The sequence below is a fragment of the Manduca sexta genome, chromosome 3 (genome assembly GCF_014839805.1).
Source record: "Manduca sexta isolate Smith_Timp_Sample1 chromosome 3, JHU_Msex_v1.0, whole genome shotgun sequence".
In the NCBI taxonomy this organism is placed as follows: Eukaryota; Metazoa; Arthropoda; class Insecta; order Lepidoptera; family Sphingidae; genus Manduca; species Manduca sexta.
Window position 1 is genome coordinate 2,067,388 of NC_051117.1, and position 11,823 is coordinate 2,079,210.

An 11,823-nucleotide genomic window follows, 5' to 3' on the forward strand; every position below is an offset into this window, starting at 1 on the left:
TAATTATGACAATTATTATTTATATCTGTCTGCCTCGATGGCGTGGCTGTTTTACGGTATGATTGCAGTGCTGTATCGGGTTCAGTGTCTGGGTCCGGCAAAATGATATTGGGTTTTTCTACTCAATATCACTCCGGAGTCTGGAATTTGTGCCCGATATGGCGATAGGCCCGCCCCATTGTGATGATGCGTCATGGGACAGTGGATCATTCCCCAGAGGGACAGAATACCTCTTCGGGTATAAATATTAATATATAATATTAGCCCTGTATTATATACCGTCCCACTCTTGGGCACGTGCCTAGTCTACTACTGAGGGTATTAGGCCTCAGTCCACCACGCAGGCCTAGTGCGGATTGGTAGACTTCACACACCCTCGAAAATTCCTATAGAGAATTTCTCAGGTATGCAGGTTTCCACACGATGTTTTTCTTCACCGTTAAAGCAAGCAATAATTCACAAAGAATACACACATAATTTTTTAGAAAAGTCAGAGGTGTGGCCTTGGGATTTTATCCTGCGGACATTCGTCTCGATAGTCCGTTCCACAACCAACTAGGCTATCGCCGCTTCGGGTATAACAGACGTGAATGTGAGTGTATTATTTGTATCTCAAAAAGAAGTCTTAAACCAAGTGTTTTAGGTTTCTTTCAACTAACATGTAATCCCTCCTGCATGTTCTTCCGGCAGCGTATTAATTATGAAATTCCCTAACCTATGCATTATTTGTTCACCGAAAATACAGACATAATAATACATACTGCGTCAAAGACAGTTAAGCGATGCGGTTATCCATAACGAAAATACAGAGGGATAAAAGATCCTCTGATAATGGTTATCCAACAGACAGATAAGGCCTGAAGATCGTAACCGCAATTTAGATAGCAGCGAACTTGAACTGATAGCTGGACGGGTGCGGAATTAGTGAGGCGAGATGGGGGTCATTTGTTTAACATGATTAGCACTAACTCGTTCTGATTTAGGAAATAAAGTTGTAGTAAAGACATGGCACAATAAGGAGGTAAAGTTTGTGTGTGACTATTTGATTCATAAAATTCTTAGAAGATACAAAATTTCCTGTAAGAGGCCGTTTCATTTAACATTTGCAAGGAAGCGCTAGACTGCATAATCCACGTCGCACGAATATATGCACATCAGAAAATCTTCTCAGAAATATTATTTATTCTTAAATATAGTAACAGAAGTGTGAGCAATGCAACCACAATTGAATAAGATTACTTTCATCTCATGTGATGGTAGTTACTGCTCGGTGTCATAAATGAATCATTTGAACCCCATTGAGAAATTACAGTTCATGCCCAAGTGTGATAGAGAGCGATCGCTTCCATATCGTTTAAAATTTCTTTTGACCCCCGTTGTGTGCACTAAATGCCCGCCAGACTGTCACCAACGTCTTTATTAACGTATGATTGTTGTAAATTGTGATCAATTCAAAAAGGCCCGGGATTGGTGGACTGCTCACCGCGCGTCGTGGAGCACTTACAATCATAGTAATACGGGGTTAACTGAAGTGTTTAATGATTTGTCATCTCGTGTTTTGCTTTTTTGCGTGTTAATTTGTTAAATGTAATGTTGGCGTTTACAAACATAAGAGGATTTCAGTGAACATAAAATAATCCTGTATAGAATTCTATATCTATGTAATATTTATATCCATGTATCATCCATATCTATGTATTGAAACTGAATAAGATAAAAGATCCGCCAAAAAAGTAAAGGTTACGGATTTTTCTTCTCCCTCGTATATCCGCGAATACTCATCGGATACGGATATCCGATACATTACTAATTATTACAAACAAACGAAACTAGCTTTTGCTCGTGGCTCCGTCCGCGTGAAAAGATTTTCCGGAATAAATCATCTTTCTAGCTGTCTGAACGCGATAAACTCAAAAGTTACTAACGGATTTTGATGAAATTTGGTATGAAGATAGTTTGAGACCCTAGGAAGGCCATAGGCTGATGTCTATTCAGGGAAAATATACAGCGAGTCTTTCACGCAGGCGAAATCGTTAGCAAAAGCTAGTCATTAATAGTTAGAAGTGCTATATCGTGGCTCAAAGCATTACTGCACCACTTGGTTGCATGTCGTTCATTACTTTTTAATACTCTGGCTCAAAGCATTACTCCTCGAATTGCTTGCGTATCGTTCATTATTTTAATTCGTCTAAATAATGTCGCTTGATCTTAATCCAAAAAATAATTTTATATAGGACTTTGACCCGATAAGGCAGGTCAGTCGTCTCTGGAGTCGACCCCATGACCCCACAGTGAGCTCGCGCCACACAACAATATAATCGAAACCATTATCAAGTGTTTATGAGCATTTTCGACGCCCCAAATTAATATTTAGTGTCTGATTTTTTAACGAGTCGATAATTTATAGGTCAGTGTTTAATACTTGGTGATCTAATTGGTAGAATGTAAGGGCCGGCACATATACAGCGGACGGCAGCGCAAAGAATTTTACTGTCAAACTATTATCGATATTGTCTTCTTTGAAATAATATTCAAAATCAATTAACCCAACAATGTATTGCAATTTATTGATGTGTTAATTAATTTTGAATTTTATTTCAAAGAACACAATCGATAATAGTTTGACAATAAAATATTCTCTGAGCTATATTATATGCAATGTCACTTAGTTATTGACCAGTTTTGCTCCCTTTTTGTGTGTATCCAATAAGTATATATGTAAATTTATTTCAAGAGGCAGTATCCACCAAAGATTAGATTGGTAATATGGACCAGAGCTAGCTAGATTTAGAGAATTTGCTTTGCTTTTTTATCGGTACATATCATTGCAAAATTCCTTTGATAAATTATTTATACTGCAAATAATTATGACATTTTTAACATTTTAAAGGTCCTTAAATCATAATAGCCTGGAAATATTGTCAGGTAAATCTCATGCTATCACATCAAATCTATCTCAATAGATATCCAATAAGATACAAAGTTTTTATATTCTTGTAGGATGGTATTAATAAAACCATTTATAATAATACAAACGTGGTCCATCTTTATTCTACATTTTAACAAGTACTGTTATTGCAATTTTGAAACATATAGGTATAAAAATAATTATCACTGTTGCCAATATAACGAAAGCATATGCTGTACGGTTCCGTCAGCATATTTGTTAAACTGATATTAGTATATATCTATTATTTTTAAAAATCATTACGTAACATGACATCATGATATCGTTATAGATAAACATTATGTCTAAAAACACATAATATACTTGAAGTAAATTATGTAAAGTGTTATAAATCGATAAGTACAGCATAGCAACAGATATTGACAATTCGTTGCTAAAATATTGCCATCGCATATATTATTTATTTATACAAATTTATAAAAGAAGGTATAGAAGCGGACTGAATACAAAATACATTCTCATCAACTTGTTTGTTTTTATTTTAGCACCGCATATAATACTTATTCATACAATTTTATAAATGAAAGTATACTGAATGCAAGAGACATTCTTATCGTCTTTTTTAACAGTCATTTATTTTCACCAGTAAACAGAAAACCTCTCAACAAAATCCCCGTCGTCGAAGTCGAAATGTAAATAAATATCTCTAGTCATCTCACCAATACCTTTCCTATTCCTAAACATTCTTATCACGGCATCTACGCTTCTTCTAAAATATCTTATATATCGCTGGTGGTAAATATATTGTATATCCGTCCAGATAGCGACCACCGTACTTACGCAAGGTGTTAAAACCCGCCATAATGGTCCACGTAAGCGTCGCATTCGGGATCAGCCTGTGTATATTCTGTCCAACAGGCCGGTATAATAGTGTCAACTGCCGAGGGTAATCATCTCTCGTCAGTCGACATTCTATTGGACCCCAATCCACTTACCATCAGGTGCTGTGGGATCAATTTGCCGTGGCAGTATTAAAAAAAGGATCAAGTAACTGCCTTAAAATACAACAAACTTATTTTAATTGTAATAAGAAAGACGTGCCTATTGCAGTATCGAGCATAAATCCTAGTCTAGACAAATTACTTATTTTCCACTTGGGAATTGAACCGAAGACCTTACCAGTTTCACAGCCGCAGTACTAATGCGCCAATGACGAACTTACAATGGTTATCATGCGGCTGGCGATAGCGTTTGTTTTTAAATATGCTTTTATCTCAAGTGTTGTTTATTTATCGTATATAACTGTTGCTACACAGTTGGGACTGTATTTAGTAACACAAGGCAGAGGATTTGGTAGTTTACGAAATAGACAATATTTAGTCCATGTGATACATATTAAGAGCCAAGCTAACGGCTTTGAGCATTAGTTCCATTTTTGGCACACAGGTTACGGCGCTAATATACAAAGATTTAGGAATATTTGACAATAAAACATCAATTTTAGGTATTTTTGCAAATTTTAAAGTTACAAAAGATTCCTTATTAGATTGTCTATTTAATAGTTTTGTTTGCAAATTAAAATGGCTTGTACTATAAGAGATATACGGATCAATAATTTAGTGGTAATTTTATTGTGAAAATAATGATACAATATCCATATTGTAAACAATTTGGAACCACCAAACTTAAGATAACATATTGCAGAAATATAATGTATAATTTTTTTCTAAATGTTTTATAAATTTCAGTAAATATCTCTCTAAAAATACGGTTAACCGTTTGGCTAAGTGGAGCACCTTAAGATTCCTACCCTTCAAGTTTTGATAAGTATTAGTTTAAATAAGTTACATGAATCGTATTTGAGTAGGAATTGAGATTCATTAATTTGGTAAGCAATAAACATAAAGTCATAAAAGGACATATTCTTTTTTAAATATTTGTTATAAACAATTTTATATCATATTTGCATCATGCATATTCTGAACAGTCGCACGAAATATTAAAATAACTATTGTATAATCTTACTTAATTACAATTTTACATAGCTCACTATACATATTGCAGTTTTTCGCACGATTTATTCTTTGTAAGACAGTTTCCGAAGGATATCTTTAATATTAAAAGTGAAGGCGTCACAAGTTGCATAAGAGATGCAGTAAAGTTTTATTGGAATAGTAATATTAAAATTATGCTAGTTGTAGCTCGCGAGGGGTCATCATCTAACGTCAATCGACGTTCTTTGGATGCTACTCCACTTACCATCAGTTGCAGTAGGATTACGTTCCCTTCTCCGTATAAAAAATACATCAATTGATATCAAGACATTGTTATAAAACAACAGTTAATTCGTTGGGTTCCACTCCCAAGGAAACAATAAAAGTGACGATCAAACTGTGAGATATTATAAATAAAGGCAATTGGTCACAGACCCCGCTGTATGACGCCTATCAAGTTTTAATTAATTGCTGGCAATGCTGACAGAACCTATTTTTCTACAAATAAATTCTTTGGCGAGCACTGACTCGTTTTTACACATTTGTAAGACGGTAAACGCAGTGAAGAATATGTAAATCTCCAAAGGAATTGATGATGCAATGCTATCCTACCAATATTATAAATGCGAAAGTTTATAAAGATGAATGTATATTCCTCTTTCACGAAAAAAATACTGAACGGATTTGGATGATGATGATGATGATGACTTTCATCCCGGAAAAACTTGCACACGCGGGTGGAGCCACAGGCAGAAGCTAGTGATAAATAAAAAGAAACTTGTCAAAACCAAGGCTCTTCAATAACGTATTCGACCTATTATGTTTTTCCAAAGTCTGGCAAAATGAATTTTCCTTCCAATAACTATGTTTGCTCTTATCAAATATTTGCCTTTTACGAGCTGTTATCAATTTAGCAAGAATGTAAGGTGAAAAAGGTATTTCAATACCTAAATTATTAAGAGTAATTTTCATTATCATCACGCCTTTATGTTTCTAGAGGTAGGCAGAGGTGTATATTTCATTAGCTATGTTAGGAAATAGAGGCAAGCGTATTGCCATTTAATAATAAATTAAACAACGCAAAGTCTTCTGGTAATGGCCTCTTTCGATGTATCAAGTCAGCAGATTAATCGTTATGCAACAAAACAGGCACAATTTTGCCCACTAAAGGGACGCGACATCCTTGTTAGCGGTTTTGAAGTATAAGATAATGAAAGTGCATATTACAAAGTCTAGTCATGTGAATAAAGAATTTTCTCATATTTAACTCGATACGTTCTTTGCAACAGCTTTAAATTACATAAGATTATAGTGTACCAAGGCAAGCATTCTGCAATAGGTAATCTATACTATTATATAAAGCTGAAGAGTTTGTTTGTTTGTTTGTTTGTTTGAACGCGCTAATCTCAGGTACTACTGGTCCAAACTGAAAAATTCTTTTTGCGTTGGATAGCCCTATGTTCGTGGAGTGCTATAGGCTATATATCATCACGCTATACCCAATAGGAGCGAAGCAGTAATGCCTTATCTCAGGAACTACCGGTTCGAACTGAAAAATCATTTTGTATTGGATAGCCCTTTGTTCGTGAAGTGCTATAGGCTATATATCATCACGCTATGACCAATAGGAGCAGAGCAGTAACGGCTAATCTCAGAAACTAGGAGTTTGAACTGACTAATTCTTTTTGTGTTTGATAGCCCTTTGTTCCTGGAATGCTATAGGCTATATATATCATCACGCTATGACCAATAGGAGCGGAGCAGTAATGAAACATGATGCAAAAACGGGGACAATTTATTAGTTTTGAGAGCTTCTGTTGCGTGCGCTGCGTAAACGGTTAAAGTTATGCAACAATAATGGATGACGGGATTGTTCCTCTTAAAAAGTTCTACAAAAATATCATAAAACAAAGTCCCCGCTGCATCGGTCTGCCCGAACGTGTTAAACTTAAAACTACCCAACGTATTAGGATAAAATTTGGTATGGAGACAGTTTGAGACCCTGGGAAGAACACAGGCTTCCGGGAAAATATATAGCGTGACTTTTATAACGGAAAACTTTAGCCCGAAAACTTTATAACGCGGGCGGAGCCGCGGGCAAAAGCTAGTACATAATATTACCAAAAACCAATTTACCAATTAAGGATTCGATGTATTTCTATTGATGTTGGCCAATTGGTCACAAATACGAAATGTTCTCAACCATTTAATTATGTTTTAAACATAAATGTCTCCAGACTGGTCCAACCTCAGCCAACACGGAATGACAGTTCTGGAAGATGAAAGGTAAGAATATATAAACACGTGCATAAGACAGAGATGCTTGTCGCCTTTTGTCTCTTTCGTGCGTGATTATTCTACAATTGACTAACTTTAAAATGTGTTAACATATTTAGTAAGATGTTCTGGGCCCTTATTCTGTATGATAGTGTAAACGCGTAACGCGGCCGTGTCATGTTATCTTTGAGAAATGTGCGTGGAATGGTATTCTGTAAGCCAAATTTCTATAGTCCTAAACATGATGCGTTGTGTTACGTGCTTGTTACGCACTGTTACAATAACGTGCGGGATAGAGAATAAGGCCCCTGATGTTTTTAAGTAATAAATAATCGTATTTAATGTTTTAAGAAAATACTGCGACCGGCACGTATAGGAGTGGTAGGTAGGATGTTGAAGGAAAGTAAAACTTTGCAATGCTTAATTGCTCGAGCGCATCCTTTCCATTACGTGTTTAGCTAGAAGTCTTGCCAGCCGACCTTTTTTCACAAGACCTGATTTTTGTGGGGTCCTGTGATATCCTGGTAAGGTCTTAAGTAGCATCTTGGGGTTTTCAAGTGATCTGCTAAGATCATGTATTTAAAATTTTATTTTATTTAATATATTCACTATAAGGTAATTTAACTTTTACCAGTCTATTACTGCGCCCTATTTTGAAACTTAACTCTCTAAATTTTCAACATCAAGTCTTAGTTTTTGGAATTTGGTGTTAGAATCCGAAACAAGCATAGCTAGTGAATAGTCTCAGTACTCATAAGTCATAACGAGATATCTCTGCCACAATCGTAGTAGTAAATCGTTTGCATTCCTTTCAACGATTCACATTGCTCAGAGGTACATATGTACTACTTTTATGTAGACTGTCTTGTTTATTTTCATAATGCCTTGCTTTTTTAATTTTACTTTTAGAACTAAATACATTAGGTCTTTTGTAACTATTTCCCCAAATCTACCCCTTAATAATAATTATAATTATCTTGTATCTTGTAATTAATGCGATATTGTTCGCCTACGTGGGTAATAAATTACTCTTATTTTATTTATTGGTTGAAGGTGGGATTGAAAGAATTTTGTTTACGAGATTATGTCGCCCTCAGACCAGCCACTGAAACTTCTGCAAGGAAGAATTGGGTATAAGAAAACCTATACTCCTGGTTTTAAAAGATCTTTACAGAACGGAAAATTAATAAGAAAAATCAGAACCGCCGCTCCTACAGGAACTCTGGTCGATTTGCCTATCTTTACGGACAAATTGGGATTTGTGTATTATTGGTAACCTCATTGTATAAAGTATTCTAGAACGATCCAATTTCTGTCTTCTATGAGATGTAAGAACCGACTAAATGAATTGAACTTCACACAATTTCTATTACGATCTTTATAGGCATTATCTCTAGTGTAAACAACGGGCCAACGATCTTAACACAGGGTTCAAAAATTTCATTTGGACCATCCTACACACGAAGCGAGCCATTTCAGCGATTAATGATTCATTAAAATCGCTCTGACATATTTATTGGTTCCATGTACTGTCGTGTTTGGAAGGAAGCCAAATAAAACATGCTGTTACCCACGCCATATATTATAAACTCCCATATAACGAGGAGAATTGAATTGTTTCAGGAATTACGGGAACGATTTCAGTTCAAAGTCAGTCGGGATCGGCGTATGCCAAAATGGCCGCACCTGGATTTTTTTTATGTCAAGCAAGGAAGCAATCAAATGTGCTATCAGATATTAAGTAATATTTACCATTGAATTGTGAATGCTGTGACGGCCTCTTTATCTTCCTTTCTTATTCCAGAAGACCCTTAGAAATCTTTCACTGCTTAATTTGCATCGTATCAACTATCAAGTCTAAATTACTGTACGAAATCTAAATCAGGTTTTGCAATTTTAATAGCTTGCTAAGTATTCTTTCAACAACAACGGATGTTGGTTATGAAGAAATCTGGTAATTATAATTTAATTACGAAGTGCCGTTATGCTCAAGTTCAAAATTATAAGAGTAACCGAGAGTAGCTGAATGTGTATAATTTGATTAGTTAAATAATTTCGACCAGCATATTGTAACCTGTAAATACCTGACTAACAGTAGGTTTTGTATCAAATAAAATTGTTGTATTACAAGGAATTATTCATCACATTTATTAAAACTTGAGGTAATGTAATAATGTAACCAAAAGCCGTAAGTTATGAAAAGTACATGATGAAATCCACAAAACAAACATTCAAGTGAAATTTGTTAATGGAATGTAGGCTCTTGAGTTACTGGCCTGATTTTAAAAATTCATTTACTAATACAAATGAAGGTACATTATCATACTTTTATCTTCCGAAACACTGTCACGAAATCCAAACTATGAGAAAAATGAATTTAATAAATGTTTGTTTAAAAATTTAAAACTCTAATGCGATATTTATATTTCCTCAGGTCATCCCTTATTAAGATCATCATGTCATACAACATTACCCTAATAGTTATTAGTCACAAATTCCAGAAACATCCCAAGTCCTTGAAGTATCAAAAGATGGCTACAACGATCACAAAATGGCGGATCTCGGCAGTTAGAACGGAGTCGGTTTGTGAAAGGCTCATCGCTTGCCATTAAAAGCGATGTTACTAATACAACTAGGTACGACAAATATCGACATCGACGTAGTTTCGCTGTTTTGTTATATTGAATTAGCTGAAACATTAACGTGCAAATCCAGAACAAGCGTGTATTTGATACATCTCCAGTGTTTGTTGGGATGAAGATAGGAAAATTACTTTAAAATCACTCATAATATGACGCAGAGGCTGTGTATTGTATTAGTTTACAAAAAATCAGTCATTACCCTGCTTGGTGATAGTTCCGAACGGCGTGACAATTATCGTTTTTCGAAATTTAAAGTCGATAGAGGATGGAGAGCGGGGGAGGTAATGACGTAATGACGATTCAAATGATAGGGATTACATCATTGCATTCCTACGCCGACGTGCAGCTCGTGGTATTTGACCACGGAGGCAATAAGCAGCTTTTGATACCGTGAAGTGAAAGATATTTACAATTACTATGGGAAAAGGAAATCATAATTTTCACCGATAAAATATGAGCGGGTTGCAGTTGCAAACAAGTCTTAAAGCCAATTATTAAAATTACACGAAACTAACTCTTTCAATAGCACAATATCTGGCAATAATTTAAAAATAATGTTTATTTATGCAAATTATGTGTACATAATTCTTTACATTAGGCTGTATTTGTATCGTAGACATCGGTATATAGATGAAGGTTAAATCTTCGTGGACATTGACATCTTCTGTCGACGTGATAGGTTTATCTGACGCGCTTGGATTCATTCGTCGATCATGTTTCGTCCTTCACATTGACATGTACGAAGGTAGAAATGTACCATGAATCAAGATACATTTACAACAAACTTATAATTTCCCATTTGTTATAGCTTTTTTCATCGAATGGCGGCCTCTATGTTATTAACTGTGGACCGACAATTCCAGGGTTCAATTGTAAAGTAAGTAACACTGTGTATCTGTTTTGTGAATACGATTTGGTCCAAAGTTGGATGTCCCAGAGGCAATCGATGACAAGCAAGATGTCAGTCGTAATAACTAAGCCAACTGACCCCCCAGCAGGGGCAGTGGGCAGGATAACTTACCAATTGCCATCTATTAATGCTCAATGTGAACAACATCTTAGAAAGACTGGGCGAGTAAAAAATTACAAGGGATAATGAGGATACGCGAAATACAAACGTACGGAAACTGTAAACGCAAACTTTGGAATATGGAAAAAACATTCGACGCCGACCCCCATTAATAGGTCAATTGTAATGAGATAACGAAGTTATTTTTCTCCTACTATTTATATTACATAAATGTTTCAATGCAGTGAGTGGCGTAGTTTAAGGGTGGTGAAAATATGAAATAATAATATCTTATTCTTTCATTTGTCGCTTTATTAGTGACTAGGGCGGACGGCGTGCCATTTATTGGTTCAAATGATTTTTATTAGGTCTCGCTCGATGCGTTATAGCGGCAAATTTTGGTTCCATCCTACACGACCCACGCTATACCATTGATTCGATGTATTCCCTTAAAAAGTAATTATGTAATAATATAGGCTTTATCATATTAGTTTTAACAAACGCTAACGGTCAAGAATCCTATCATAGGCTTGTAATATTCGATAAAAATAACATGAAGATCAAGGTTGGAATTTGGGTCCATACAGCGAGGTATTTCTTGAGATTAAGCGCAGAAACTTTGCAAGTAAAACGGCGCGGGTAGTTAAGTACTACTTGGATTTTTGTTAATGGCTTCGCGACCTTAGCTTCTCTGTAAATATAACTAATAATATTTACTGGAATTCATTTAGTTTATTAAGAACTTCGGTAATTACTTTATTAGCATCCCTAGACTCGTTTCAAGATATCGCTGATGGCCTGTGTGCAACTATCTAAACTGCGACCAGCTATTGATGCCCACCTGCTAACAAATTCACGTAAGTCGTGATTGCAAAGAAGTTAGGCACAAGTTAAATTAGTGGAATAGGTACAACATAACTCGCCAACAGGTATAAAGTTAGTTATTTGTCATACTAACTATTAGAATGAATAAGATGTCTACTATTGCAACGA